Source organism: Pygocentrus nattereri, chromosome 1, assembly GCF_015220715.1.
Source record: "Pygocentrus nattereri isolate fPygNat1 chromosome 1, fPygNat1.pri, whole genome shotgun sequence".
Taxonomy (NCBI): Eukaryota; Metazoa; Chordata; class Actinopteri; order Characiformes; family Serrasalmidae; genus Pygocentrus; species Pygocentrus nattereri.
Window position 1 is genome coordinate 43,529,789 of NC_051211.1, and position 12,412 is coordinate 43,542,200.

The following is a 12,412-nucleotide window of genomic DNA, read 5'->3' on the forward strand; positions in this document are numbered from 1 at the left end:
TGCTTTTGCATACTTTGCTAAGCAAAATAAAAGTTGAAGTGCAGTCAGAGGCTTTTCTAATTGAAGATAAGGAAAAGAGCATGTATGCACATGACGTTCTAGACTTTGGTCTTAATTACAACACTGAAATGAAATGAAAATATATTAATTTGCTCTGGGACTTTAATGGAGTTCAGTGGAAATTTTACTTTAAATGTAGCATTGTTTTTATCAAATGATGACCTTTATCAATCAAGAGGATTCCCTTAGTGACCTTGTTTGAATATATGACCTGATAAAATATATGCTACCTAACGTAGTTCACAATTTCACAGTGAGCAGAATATGGCCTGCCTCCAAGCCTATCAGAGGCCTGAACTAAGCCAATATTTATCTGCTGTTTCACATCCCTTTGAAGTAGTTTGTCAGAGAGCTTTTGGTTCCATGAATGAAAAGTCAATGTTTGCTCGGGTTTTGTTTAAATGTGCCACGGAAGTGCTGAAAAGATCAATGTTAGATGTAACTCTTAAGCACTGATACCATGGTGAGAAACCAACCAGACAAAATGAACAGAACCTTGAAGTTGATTTTGTAATTTCTAGAATCAGATGTGAGGAGAATGTCTATTTGAATCCTTTAGGCCCTTAAATTGAAAAGCTTCTAAAATCTTATTTGCAGGCAATCATGGTGTGTCCACAATTTAAAACACATTCTCTCCACTTTATCCTTTAAATCACTTGCTTGTGGATCATACTAATCTGGAACCGTTTGTCTGGTTTAGTGCTTCAGTTTTGAGGAACAGGTAGATTTAATTTTAGTTTTAAGTTTTAAATGCCCTCTTTCTTCACACTAGTCAAACACCCAGAGATAAGATTTGCTCTTACCTATTTGTCATTCATGGTGAGTCCTTGTGAACAAAACTGTACCTCTAAAATACAAAGTGTCTGGAATAGAGGCATATATTGAGGGGTGTATTTGGCTAAATGGTACGTAAGACCTTAAATTGGCTCCCATTTGCGAACAGATATCACAATGTGGCATTTTTGATACCAGCCTAGAATAGATACTTTTACGCTTAGGGGTCCAATCATTTCTTACTCAGTATCCCCTTTCTTTTGTTTCGGTGATCTGCTTGGAGAATGTCAACCCAAGGTGCCATCGGACAGGATAAGTCCCAGGCACCATCCGAGTGTGCTTTAGGATGGCTGGGTGGTGGTGCTCTCAGTGGGTGGCTGGAAGTGCTTCAAGCCCTGAGGGGTGACGTCAGCCCTCCTCGCCACCCTCTCCAGAGTGCTGTTGTTTAGAGAACAGAGTGGCCAGCCTTACTCGGCGAGTGTGGGAAAAGTCGTCCAACGGGCCTGTCGCTGAGAGTGTTTACGTTACGAATGCAATAAAGAATATTTACAAGTCAGGTGTGTTTAGACTGGGGGATGCTGGTGGATAGGGAGGGCTGTGGCTGTAGGATGTAGGTTTTTGGGGGGTGGGCAGCTGGAGTCTCTCAAGCCATCTTTCAACACTATGTCGTCTTTTTGCCCAGAAGGCAAACAAGCATGTTTGAATCTCAAAAGGCTCCATAGTCCCTAAATAGTCCACCCCCTAAAATTTTGCCTTCTTCTCCCTGATAAGGAATTGTGCACACATTGCTGAATTCAAAATGGCTCTTTGTTAGACATACTATGCACAGTTTGAGTGCAGAGGCCATTATATTAAGATCTCTGTGGTGTACTGCATAGGCAGCAGGGAGCCATTAGAGATTCAGCCCATGTCTTTTACAGAGCAGACGTGATCATGAAGGACATTCTATCAATGTCACAAAACTTGGAAGATCTCTTGAAGTAGTGCTGCCAGCTGGACGATTGTCAACTGAACTTTCAAAGCTTATTTCATTTGGCTCTATTAGTCATCTGTAGAAGCTGGTACAGAAACACTGTTGATAGTAGGGCTGCAAAAACTTATTTTGCTGTTTGATTAATTACTGAATTAGTAATCATTTAGTCATCTTAAATGTGGCCTGTAAATGTGAAGAACTGGAACATGAAAATGACTGGAAATGCTCTAACTGATGTATGAAAGAGAAGAACCAAGGCAAAACATGTCTTCTCAGGATATAAGTCAGACTTGTATAGACCATATGTGACTAATTTATACTTAATTTTAAGAAACTCTTTTAGCAGCCATAATTGTTCTTTTTGTTTTGCTGTCTGCTCACATAGATACTACACTATAAGTGAATTGCTGCCCTCTTTGGGTTAAGTCTTTTATGCACTCTAGTTTGGACATTACTTCTAAAATGGAAATGAAAATTCGACAGCAGAAATATCTGTTGACAATATTTTTATATCGATAATGCTGAATATTTGTTTCAGCCCTAGTTGATAGCACAAGGATAGTTGCACATCTTTGGCCAGCTCTTTCTTTGCCACCATAGTTTGGTGTATGATAGCTCAGCTCAGGCATGTCACACTCTCCTATATTAAGGCAGTAGCCCCATTAGTCTGCACTGTAGAGGCGTTAGCCCAAACAAAAGGATGCATACCAGCAGTGCTACCACATAAGCACATAGCCTAGGAGCCCCAGGATCTCCAGGATGGCCAGCACATAAACATCTACCTACAGTCCTGGTGCCAGTGCTGGACATACAGACCTAACACTATAGCATTCACAGATGCACCATGTACGAGTGGGGGAGTCTGCTTTCCGTCTGCTCTGCGGCTTGTCAGTATGATCTGTTACATCTTTGTGGGATCTGAGGAGGCTTTGCACAAAAGGTCTTCTAGCTAACTTGTCTGAACTTTCTGCATTAAGACAAAGCATTTAAGCTTAAAAGAATCCAAGCTTTTTAGTAGTTATATTTGATTGTGCTCTCCTACAATTTGCTTATCCATTCTCTAGCCTCAATTTCTTTCTTTCCCAGCAGCTGTTGCAAGGTTAGACAAGCTTTCAGAACACTTGCAAAAATTTAATTAAACTGACAAAAAAACCTTGAATTTCTAAATGCATATATACACAACCTTTACAGAGAACACACATTTTAATGCACGGTTAATTTGTATTTGCCTGTGTTAAAATTATGGCGTGTAATATGTTACATTTTAGTTTTCCCTATATGTTAAGCCCAGCAAATAAATGAAAAATTTAAACTAACATTTGCAGAAAAAGGCCAGATTTTAGTTAGTTTCCTGTAGAGGATGTGTTGAAGTGCTAAGTGAAAGAAGTAGCATTATTGAGTCAGAAGAGAATATAAACACGCTACAATGTTATGAATTTGCTACTGCAAATCTATGGAAGCATGTAAGTATCAAAATTAAAATGAAAATATATGTAAACCTGCAATGTATTTGTATGCTTGCATTTAAATTTTCCAGTCATATGCAATGCTGATATGTCAATACCAGTATCCCAAATGGCAAATTAAAATTACAGTATTGATTTTGAGTTTTACTGTTCTATCATTGTGTAGAGAGGAAGAGAAATGGAGTAGGGATAATCCTAAAGGAACAGCTTGTGAAAAGTGTTCTGGATGCAAAGAGAGTGTCAGACAGGATCATGAGCCTGAAGTCGGAGGTTGATGGTGTAATTTTGAATGTGGTCAGTTCATATGCACCACAGGTTGGTTGTCAGTTAGAGGAGAAAGAGGAATTTTGGAGTAAGATGGATGAAGTGGTAGATGGTGTCCCTAGAGAGGAGAGATTGGTGATTGGTGCAGACTTCAATGGACATGTTGGTGAAGGGAACAGAGGGGATGAAGAGGTGCTGGGTATGTATGATGTGAAAGACAGAAATGCGGAAGGTCAGATGGTTGTAGATTTTGCAAAGAGAATGGAAATGGCTGTGGTGAACATGTATTTTCAGAAGAGGGAAGAACACAGGGTGACATACAAGAGTGGAGGGAGGTGCACACAGGTGGATTATATCCTTAGCAGGAGATGCCACCTAAAGGAGATTGGAGATTGTAAAGTGGTGCCAGGGGAAAGTGTAGCAAGGCAGCATAGGGTGGTTGTCTGTAGAATGAGGTTAGAAACAAAGAAGAGGAAGAGAGTGAAGACAGAGCCAAAGAATAGATGGTGGAGGATGGTTGCAGGCAGTTCAGGGAAAAATTGCAACAGGCCCTTGGGGGCAGTGAGGAGCTACCTGAGGACTGGGAAACTACAGCCAAGGTGGTGAGAGAAACTGGCAAGAATGTGTTGGGTGTTTCGTCTGGTCAGAGGAAAGAAGACAAGGAAAGTTGATGGTGGAATGAGGAAGTCCAGGAGAGTATTCAGAAGAAGAAGGCAGCTAAGAAAAAGTGGGATAACCAGAGAGATGAAGGAAGTAGGCAGGAGTACTGTGAGGCTAGTCGCATAGCGAAAAAAATGGTGGCAAAGGCAAAGGCTCAGGCCTATGATGAGCTGTATGAGAGGCTGGACAGTAAAGAAGGAGTAAAGGACTTGTATCGTTTGGCTAAACAGAGAGATAGAGCTGGAAAGGATGTACAGTAGGTTAGGCTGATAAAGGATAATGAGGGAAATGTACTAGTGAGTGAACAGAGGGTGTTGAGTAGATGGAAGGAGTACTTTGAAGAACTAATGAATGAGGAAAATGAGAGAGAGAGGAGGACAACGGGGGGGAGAGATAGTGGATCAGGAAGTGCAGACAATTGGTAAGGTGGAAGTGAGGGCAGCTTTAAAAAGGATGAAGAATGGATGTATGGTTTGGAGACTGTAGCTCTGTCTAAAAGACAGGAGGCTGAGCTGGAGGTGGCGGAGATGAAGATGTTGAGATTTTCGTTGGGAGTGACAAGGATGGACAAGTTTAGAAATGAGCAGATCAGAGGGACAGTGAAGGTGGAGCAGTTTGGAGATAAAGCCAGAGAGGCCAGGTTGAGATGGTTTGGACATGTGTTGAGGAGGAATAGTGGATATATTGGGCAAAGAATGTTGGAGATGGAGCTGCCGGGTAGAAGGAGAAGAGGTAGACCTCAGAGAAGGTTTATGGATGTAGTGAAGGTGGACATGGAGATGGTTGGTGTAAAAGTAGAGGAGGCAGGGGATAGGGCAAGATGGAGGCAGATGATTTGCTGTGGCGACCCCTAAAGGGAGCAGCCAGAAGAAGAAGAAGAAGAAGAAGAAGAAGAAGAGTTTTAATTTTGAGCTCAACATTCAATTTATGCTTGGGAAATTTGCATACAAACACACAATACCCTGCCATTTTACATATTACATTTTCATTTTAATTTTTATACCAATATGTTTGCATACAAATCACCCTGTAAAGCAGAGGTTTTAAGGTCCAACTGTGTACTTTAAATAAGTTTTTCTCATGTGAAAAGTACTAACCTAATGCTTTAAAGCAGAACAATAAAATAAAAGGTTGGAGATGAGACGGGGTGTGTGGAGTCAATACAACTTAGAAAATATCCTTTCAAAAGATTATGGACCAATTATGATCCCTGACTCAATGCACTGAGATGTACCCTTAAGAGCCAAATGCCAAATCCCCAAATCATACACAGTGCAGCTTTAACTTATTTCACAAACATTTGGATCAGCTGGTCAAGTGACAGGTCAAGATCAGATATAGTATTTTCTGGAAACTCTTTTTAGAGCCCAGTTTGTAACAGTTGCTACTAAAGACTGCATTAGTGGGCGACTGGTCAGTTGAGACGTTCCGTCAACAAGCCTCAAAGTTCTCTGAAGTCACTTATGTCACTTATGAAGTCACGTTTGTAGTCAACATCACCTGTCTGTTTCTACACATGTAATTACTTAAGCTGAAGCCCAAATTTAATCCAACCCCTGCCCCACAAAGAAGACAAGCTTGTCTTAGAGCATGCTCGGCTGCTGCCCCTCATTAATACTGCACTATCCCAGACCATTATGGAGGCAGAGTCTGGGCCACGTGCTCCAGCTTAATTGGTCTGTATCTAGTCAATTTCCAGAGACAGGGAAGGGGAGGATGTGCTACTACATCGAAAGCAAAGGAAGGGCTGCAGAATTTTGCGGAATTGTCATCTCTGCCAGCATTATCAAGCAGCGGCCTGATGGATGCGAAGCAACTCCTCTCCTCCAGAAAAGTCAATGATCTCATTTCAGCTCTGTTAACTCCTGCCAAGTATTTGCCTTCCCTTTTTTTCCGGCGAGCGGTGTGGGGGCAGTGGGATGGAGTCTGCCTGTGGCCTTGCTCCAAATGATGCAGTTTGACAGAAACCACATGAAGGGCCTAGCACTGGGCCACAGAGTGGCCGGGGGCCTGGAGCGTGGAGGCTGCACTCATGTACACTCAGCCTCTCCCCTACCTAGTGTGCCTTTCACCTGATTAGTTCCAAATGTGCAGCGTCTGAGCACGGCTGCATTACTGCAGCGGAAGTACCAATCAGAAAATAATCATTACACCAGAGAAAAACAGCTCTTTTCTTAATTGTAGAACAGTTCAGACCTGCAAGCTGAATAATTATTCCACTTCTGCTGCTGTTTGTTGTTCCTTTCCTCCCTCCCCCTTAAGCTTTAAGGCTGCTGTTGCAACTGGTTGTGCTATGAGCTAAAAAGCATACAAAGGTATTTGCAATTATTTTAATGTTGTTCAGGCCTCTCTGCAGCAATTATCAGTCGTTTTAAATACTTCCGTGAAGAACCACTTGTCTAGTTTTCCAAATTATTCCCTGGTTCTGCAAGCCGTGTCCCTCTCTATAGCCTCCTCACGCTTACTGCACTGTTTCAGATTTCTGTTCCTATGTCAAGGGGGTTCATTCATTTTTTAACACACTCCTACTTACAATCACATGCAAAAGTTTGAGTGCCCTGGTCAAATTGTGTTTTGTTGGTTTTCTAAGTTAAAATAAGTTAAAACATAAGTTCTACATAGGTCAAGTTTCTGTACATTTTAATGCACAATTACTGTTTATTTCCTAAATTTAATGCATTGGTGGGGGGTGGGGGGATTAAACTTAAACGTGTACAAGTCTGTGCAAAAGTTCTGGCATATGTTTTATGTAAATGCTGCAAATAAATAGAAATTTTAAACTAAAATGTGTTGAAAATAGTGCTGTATTAGTTATTTTTCATATTAAAACCCTTGCAAAGGGAACAGTGTAAATCTTTGTAAAGAGAACTAAAGAGAACAGCAGCAACGATACAAACTTTTTAAAAGGTGAGTGAAAAATAGCATTACACTGTATTACACTGTAAAAAAGTGAAACAGGTATTTCATTGAGTTGAACATTAGTTAAATTGCTTCTTACCACCTGCAGTATTTTGTTCAGGTTGATCTAACACCATTTTCGTTCATCATGTAGTCATGATGATCTTAGTTTAAGTCTTCATATATTAGATTAACGGTAGCAAACCTGGTGATATAAATACATGATCTGCTAGGTGGATAACGGACAGCTCTGATACATGAAAACTAAATCAATGCCAGTAGTTGGAACTGTGAACTGCTCTAGAATGTGATTTATGTGGGTTCATAAAAATGTGTGATCTCTGAATCTGAAAATGATAAACTTCATTTATCATTTGCTGAATGCCTTGTGGTCTCGAATCCCGTTTCTTAAGGGTGATAAATGAGGGTCTTGCAGTAGCCCAGTGGATTTATTTTCTAAAATGAAATTCTCATTTTTAAAAAACATAAATCAGTTAGGAGTCCACAAACAGTTGATATGTGGTGTTTGTATGTACAATACTGTACAAAGGCCAGAGACCACCCTTCATTTATTTAATTTCCAGTCGAAACAAGACATTACATGTAATTTCATCATGTTGAAGGTAACATTTTTGAGGAGATTAGATGTAAGTAAGAGCTCAAAAGATAATAAAAAAGATAACACAGAAAATAGGACTGCTAATGACTGCAAGACCTGATAGACCACCAAACTCTCTCCATTACAGAAACAATTCTTTTATTTTTGAGAGAGAGGAGAAAATCAAGCTCCACTCTTACTTCACATCTGAAAAAAATCCACAGGTGCTTTTGTCCATCCTTCTCCTTTGAAGAAACTCAGCACTATCAGTCCGAAAGGATGTGCAGCTGTCAAGGACCCCTTAATAAGAAAAGGAAATCATCAAGGAAGCTGCTGCTGTTATCAGGAAAATGGACTGACTATTCCACACCTCAGCATTATTGAATATATTTGAGATTATGTTGATGATGAGCAGAAACTGCAACCAACTTCTAAGACTGAACTTAGGAGGTGTGGAAAAATATCCCTGCAGATTTCTTTGATGAACTGAAAGCAAGTCTACTGAAATGAACAGAAGCTGTAGTAAAAAGATAAGCAAGACGGACACACCAAATACTGAAAAATGGACATCATATTTTGGTGGTGAGTCTTCTATCCCCTTTTTTGTCTTTTTTTGTCATTTTGGCTGTAAATTAAATAAATGAAGGATGGTCTCTGACTTCATATTTGTTGCATATTGTAATTGAACATTGACAAAAAATGGAAAAACAGTTAAAAAACAAAATACATCCTTACAGTCATTATGCATATATCACCTCCTGTTCTTCGAATCTTCTTCAGTAAGACTAGATGTTAAGAATTTAAAAAGATGAATCTAAAAAAGTTCCGGCCCATCAAGCTGTTTGTGAATTGTGATTTGCGGAACGATGTTGGGGGTTTTTGCATGATAAATCACAGCTTTTGGAATGCCACCAGGCGATCACCACACCACCCCTCTGGCATGCCAAACACAAATAAACCAGGGGATCCAGCTGGCTTGTTGTTTCGAGCATTACTATCAGGAAGTGTCTGGGGGTGATCTATGCTCCTCACATAGTTCATTTGCAGCCTCAATAAGACATTCCTTTCCCAGGGCTGGGAATTAGAAGCCAGCCCTGTGTTTTGAAGTTGGTTAAGGGGGATGAGGCGTGCCGCAACCTTGTGTTTGGTTTAGCAGCGCGTGTGTTTTCGTGGATATGTGTGCTTGTGTGCAGTTACAGGAGGGTAATGGATGGGGTGTGTGGGAATGGAAGTCGGAGTGCACCTTTCGCGCCCCTCCGTCCTCTTGGCTGCGGAAAGTAATTCCTTGCCCTGTTTGTTTTGAATCTGGCAGATTGTTTTGACCGACTGTGTTTACGTCCAGTGCACATGTCCTGATGAACCCAGTGACTGTGCCCCGTATGTGACCCCACAGCTGTCTGAGGGGCTGACGAAAGGCAGTTGGCTGTTATGCTATCATAGCTTTTATAGGTAACAAGTTTTGGAAGCACAGGTTTTTGCAAACAATCTTGTTCAGAGCAAAACAAGCACTGCAGTAAAGAGCACCTGTAACAGTGCTGTAGCCCTGACCCAGGAAGGGGGCTATAATTCACAGAAGAATTGGCCACGGGTGGGTAATGATGAAGCCTAGATCCTTTTGCTCTTTACTGCGCTTTGGCCCACACTGAGCAGCCTGGAAGCAGCATTAGAGGATGTAGACTAGAGGAAGTGCAGAGAAGGGGGAGAGAACTGAGTGGAAACAGATTGGCAAAGAAGTGAAAGGGAATGTATTCTTTAAGCAGAGGACATTACCTATTCCAGTTCCTGCTGATTAGTTAAGACGCTGAGGTGTGTATGTGTGTAATGGGTGGGGAAGGTGGTTTTGGAACAATGTCAACAGTTAAAAAGGCTCTGGGAACCATTATATTTGGAGGTGGAGGAGATGGAGCACAGTCATGGCCACCAAGCCTCTTAATTGTACCCACACCTTTTTAAAATAAGACTACCAAACTGTTTTTGAAGGACAAATTTTGGTTCCCTTAAGAACGAAGGGGCGTTATTTAGAGAACCATTTATACACGTATCAGTTATATATCTGTATCATTTTTTCCCCTAGGACCATCAAAACAGTAAGTTGTCTAAGAACTTTATTGTTAAGAGTGCACTACCCACTTCTGCAAATTGAACTGTTTGATTATTAGATTTTATAAAGATACTTTTGAGAGCAGACGCAGTAAAACTGACAGAGGGCATTTGTGCCTTTGTAGTCTCAGCTTGTGCAGGGCTCACATCTGGAGGAAAAGAATAGATCAAGGTTATGGACCAGCCCCTTTTCTCCCAGCTTCTGGGAGGAAAGGCAATATCTTTGAGCCCCGAGTTAAATATAGAATGGTTACCAAGCAGTCACGATTTGCATACCTGGGAATAAAACAGTCCTGTTCTGGAACGGCTTAGCGAGTTTGCAGAGAAAATCATGGGAATTTCCCCTGCTTCCCTGCCAGAATGGAAAAAGCTTGAGGAGAATTGAACTGTACAAAACTATTGCTCTTTGACTTTAAGCTCTTAATTGAAAATGTAAATGACTTGGCTAGAACCCACCTCCCCCTGCTTTTATATTTTTCTGTGGACAGTATCTCACAGCATTCTTTGTCTTTGTAAGAGAACCCTTTTGAAGTGGCCACTTTCCTTTCACACAAGGAAGTGACATCTGCAGATTACTAGTTGCAGGACACTCACTGCCCCTCAATGACTGACAATCAGAAACATTACAGGTCAGGAGAATGAATTGCACTTTACCATCCAGCTGTCATGGAGCAGGTATCATCACTATCATAACGTAACTGTACTAGTATATATAGCTGCTGTTGGAACAAAACCTTGTATCTACATTTTGTTTATTTTTATTTTTTGACATAATTTGAAAATGTCTGTTACCCTTTGTATGTAAATTTAATGGGGAATGGACCAAAATAAATGAACCAAAATTTGAACGGCTGAATACAATATCATGACATTTATTGTTAAAACACACAACAATAATTTAATTCCAGCAAATAGGTGTTTTGATAGTGACCATTTTTAAAGTTACACACAATTCTTTTTTGATTTTGGGACATGTTTATTTTGAAGTAAATATGTCCCACTGGGATTAATACTACGATTTCCCATGTGGCAATGAGGGACATGGATGCAGTCTCACTTCCTGCTCAAAAATGCAGGGGTGTGGCTATGAACTAAAACTTTTAGTGTTTCGGTGGTGACATTTTTTTAAGAAGGGAAAAGGTCAATGGAAAATAAATGAAAACGCAAAATCTTTCTACTGTGAGAAGATAACTCAGCACTATGAATCTGAAAGGATGTGCAGCTGTCAGGAAGCTCTTTCTGAGAAAAGCAAATACACGAAAAGAAAAAAATTGCAAAGCTGCTGGTGATCACAAAACAATGCACCAACCACCTCAGAGCCCAAAGCTGGTGAGAAGCTGAAAATGCAACCAACTTCTAAGATGCTGTTTTGCTGATGCTGAAAAATAAATAACTTGTGCTTAATGGCTGTTTTGAGTGGAAATGAAATGAATAAAGGGTGGTTTCTGACTTAAGCACAGTAGAGTTATAATATATACTCTAAGCACATAAGCATTTAAAAGCTGTTTATCTCAACAGTGTGTTCTACAACAGAGTAAATGTAAATAAAAAAAAAATAAAAAATTAATGCAGCAAAAAGAAAGTGGAGATGTTGTGAGCTGGAACATGACATCCCCAGTCATCGCATAGATTTATTCAAGGAGACCTTATTTTATTTTATATATAAAAGATAGAAAGCCAAACTGGGTACTGTAATATTACAATACTCTCTCTCTCTCTCTCTCTCTCTCTCTCTCTATATATATATATATATACAGTGGGTTGCAAAAGTATTCATACCCCTTGAACTTTTCCATATTTTGTCACATTACAACCACAAACATAAATATATTTCACTGGAATTTAATGTGAAAGACCAACACAAAGTGGTATACAATTGTGAAGTGGAAAGAAAATTATACATGAATCAAAACATTTTTTACAAATAAAAAACTAATAAGTGCGACGTGCAAAAGTATTCAGCCCCCTTTTCCCTGAGTGCAACCAATTGCATTCAGAAGTTGCCTGATGACTGCTAATGACTCAAAAGGGTCCACCTGTGTGTAATCTAATCTCAGTACAAATACAGCTGCTCCGTGACGGCCTCAGATGTTGGTTAAGAGAATATTGGGGAGCAAACAGCATCATGAAGTCCAAAGAACACACCAGACAGGTTAGGAATATGGTTTTGGAGAAGTTTAAAGCAGGCTTAGGTTATAAAAAGATTTCCCAAGCTTTGAACATCTCACGGAGCACTGTTCAATCCATCATCCGGAAATGGAAAGAGTATGGCACCACAGTAAACCTGCCAAGACAAGGCCGTCCACCTAAACTTACAGGCCGAACAAGGAGATCACTGATCAGAGAGGCAGCCAAGAGGCCCATGGTGACTCTGGATGAAATGCAGAGAGCCACAGCTCAGGTGGGGGAAACTGTCCACAGGACAACAATTAGTCGTGCACTACACAAATGTGGTCTTTATGGAAGAGTGGCAAGGAGAAAGCCATTGTTAAAAGAAAACCATAAGAAGTCCCATTTGCAGTTTGCCAGAAGCCATGTTGAGGACACAGCAAACATGTGGAAGAAGGTGCTTTGGTCAGACGAGACCAAAATAGAACTTTTTGGCCACAATGCAAAACG